Below are 3,616 nucleotides of genomic sequence, written 5' to 3' on the forward strand. Positions count from 1 at the left end.
AAAATTTAAATGTCACATGAAACTTTGGAGAGATGAGATGCAACAAATCGTGGGGAGGGCGTGAGCAGGAAGGCGCCGAAAAATGCGCCATGATGTTGATCATGCTCCTCCCTGCCTGCAAACAACCCTCCTGTTTGACATTGGCCCTTGCCTACACTCCGTATGCTGATCATATCGCCGCCCTTCGCCCGTCGAATGGTGGCCTGGTTTGAAATTTCTGATTCTAGTCTTTCTCTCTCCTCCCTCTCTCTCTTCTAAAGGCAAGATCATGTGGGGAGAAGAAGGAAGAAGAAAGAATGATGGAGGCTTGTCCGGCATGGACCGGATTGCTCCGCGGGCTGAGAATGGTGATTTGTGATGTTGGTGGACATGAAGTGTTGCTGTTTTCCAAATCTACAGCCATGGAAAAAAAACCCGAAACATGCGTTTAAGCGGTAAACCAAAAAATTACAAAGAAAATTTAGTGTTTTATGCTTTTGATTGATGGAATGCCGTTCATATGGACTAAGATTTGATTATGCTGCTGATTCTTCTGAGTTCTTACTGTTTATAACCAGAAATTATGAAAAACATGCATTTCATGGCTCGAAATAATGTCAAGAAACCCGAAAACGCATGAAAAAGGGGGAAAAACAAGGGTTTTGGGCATATAAATGGGGAAAATCGTCGATACACATCAACTAATCTTTCAATTTTGTTGCAAATGAACTAAGGGCCACAGCCCACAAACTGGTTTTCATTTTCAGCAATTTAAAAAATACAAGAAAATGAAGAAAATGGGGGAAAATGATAAAAAACCCATGAAAAATAGGGGAAAAATACATTTGGGGCTACGAAAAATATAGAAAAATAGGATTTATGTTTGTTGATGTATAACAAGGCTGGGGCATGAAGTTATGCTTCAGTTCAGCCTTGTTTATATGTTTTGGTGCGTGTTTCCTTCCTTTCTCCACATAAAATGACAAGGAAAACCCTAAAAGAAATGAATGCAATGATGCACTATCAACGGGGGAGGGAAGAGTTGTGGAAAAAATGGTTAAATGCCGCTGAGCATGAGGAATAATTTGCTGATTTTATATGCATTGCATCTAGGACGGAATAATAATGATAAAAATTAAAACCTAGTAGCATGAAGATCACTTCGGTGCTAGGTGTTGCAGCGAAGCACAAAGCGGTTAAAAAGAAAAACATGAAAGAGATGTTTTTGCACTTGCACGCTGCTGGTTTTTAAAATGTTTGAGCACTAGGCATCCACCTCTTTGCATGATCATTTAGAGGAAATTAAAAGTATCAGAGTTAGCCCCTGGATATGCATAGCAATTGTTTTCAGTAGGCCTGTGACCCACCGTTGAGAGCGTGAGGTTCCTATGCTGTGGGATAGACGAGGGTTAAAGGGGAAGTCAAGTGAGGAAATGGTACATTCCTGGACACGCTCATTTGGTACCTTGAGTGACGTTTGTGCGAAATGTCTAAATGTGGAGCGACGCATCGAGGGGCCAATCCCCAAGGTGTAGGAGAGTCGCAGAGGGTTGACGGCATTCAGCCGTAGGAGGAACCCCATATGTATGTGTTTCGAGCCTTTTGGCTATGTGGAAGGGACTCCCTCTGAGGAGTAATATTGGGTTAGGATCTGTTGGACTACAACGTATTACAAACGCAATGTTTAGGAAGGCAGAGATTTTGATAGACGCTCCTGGCCGCGAGGCCGAGGGGTTGTCTTGCGCATAGTGACGAGGTCCGGCTAGTGCATGAGCCAGTGCCGGCCCGTTTTTAGGTCCATCAGTGGTGCGTCTGCCGGGAGCCGCTTAAAAGTGGCGGTTCTCGAATCCTGGTTTTCTAGGGACCAACTAGCAGTTTATGCCAAAGGATACTGAGATTGATCCGTTATTTATTGATAAGCATCGTCTAGCAGAAATCCAAAAGCAAGAAAGAAACGAGAGAGCTAGGCGACGTGCTGAAATCTTTAGGAGATATTCCCCTAAGCGTAGCGGTGCTGAACCCTTACGAGGGAGTGGATCTAGTGGTCTTAGGACCCCAAGCAGTAAGTTAGGAGAAGGTGGAAGCTCTAGTGCTCCCCTTCCTTCTATAAGCCAGTCCACGTCAAGTACGGGAGGTGTAACCCCACCGGTCTTTATTCCTAGTGCAAATCCAATCCGCGTCATGGCGCAGCCTATTGCAATTCCAGCAGGAACGACGGATTTGCCGGCTCTAGGTTACCCGCTACCCATTTTTAATGGGTTAGTTGAGGAAGATACGGAACTCCACATTAGGGAGTTTCAAAAGCTGATGTTTAACTGTCGCATTCAAGAGGAAGGACATTTAATGATGTTCTTTAACATGACTCTCAAAGGAAGAGCCGCTATATGGTATCATGGTTTAGAAGCCGGAACTATATTGAACATTGATGCATTTTATGGAGCTTTTCGAAGGGAGTTTGCCCCTGAAAGGGGTGGGCAATACTGGTTGCGTGTACTTAACGTGACCCGCCAAGATCCACACGAGGATATTCGTGCTTATGCGAAGAAGATAAAAGAGGTCTTCCGTAAGTTGGACACCTCTATCCCTATTCCCGCAGCTGCCCAATTACAATATTTCCTACATGGGTTGGACTTTAATATCCAATTGCAGTTGAGTAGTGTTCCCTTGGGGGATATAGATACTGCCATTACACGAGCACAAGAGGTGGAATCCCGACTACAAGCAGCCTATGCTTCTCGCGGCAATTCGAATATGGGTTTAGTATTGGGAAACAATGTGGCAATGGCCAATGGCAGTAGTGGCCAAGGGATAGCGATGGCTAACCCTAATGGGAGAGGAAACATGATGCAGAATGTTCCTTTATTACCAGCTCCCCCTAGCATATCGATGCCTACGGGCAGCCAAATGGCTCCAAGTGGTGGAGGCCAGGCGGTCAATTCTAATCCCATGCCTGTGGTTCAACAACCAGTGCCTAATCGAATTGTTAGGCCGATGGAGCGACATGGTAATGACCAAGGCTATGAGTCGAGTTCTTTCAATGTTCTTGGCGAGGTTAAGGACATGATGAAGCATTATACTGATATGATCACGGAGCAGTATCGACAAATAGCCGTTGATGTCAACTTCCTTAAAAAACAACAAAATTTGATAGGAAGTAGATACCCAGAGGAGGGTGCACCGTCGAGGTTTAGTTGCAAATGGTGTGGCGGGCAGCACTATCCAAGAAATTGCCCAAATGTTAAGTGCGACATTTGTGGAAAATCCGGCCATCTAGCAGCTACTTGCTGGAGTAAGATCAGTTCCCTCCAGCGTGGTAGTCGGCAACCAGGGCCTGTTAATCATCGTGCCCAAGGAAATGACTCCCAGCCAGAAAACGGGCCTAAACAAATACTTCAACGACCAAAGACTACAGTGGAGGAGCTACCAAGTGGTAGTGGGGTTAGTTTGATTGAGGCTGTACGCGTTAATGATGCTGAAACCTCTAATCTACGAGCTGTTCTTACAAGAGGTCAAAAGGGTAGAGGAGCCGACAAGGATAAGCCTGTCGACGGAAACCCTAAACAAGGCGACAAAGAAACGCAAGTTTTGGATCCTGCCCTAGAAGGGGGACCTTTGAAGCCCGTAGAGAGTAAAGCCG

Source organism: Lygodium microphyllum, unplaced genomic scaffold, assembly GCF_053477565.2.
Source record: "Lygodium microphyllum isolate KBCC unplaced genomic scaffold, Lygodium_microphyllum_v1.1.10 scaffold_64, whole genome shotgun sequence".
In the NCBI taxonomy this organism is placed as follows: domain Eukaryota; kingdom Viridiplantae; phylum Streptophyta; class Polypodiopsida; order Schizaeales; family Lygodiaceae; genus Lygodium; species Lygodium microphyllum.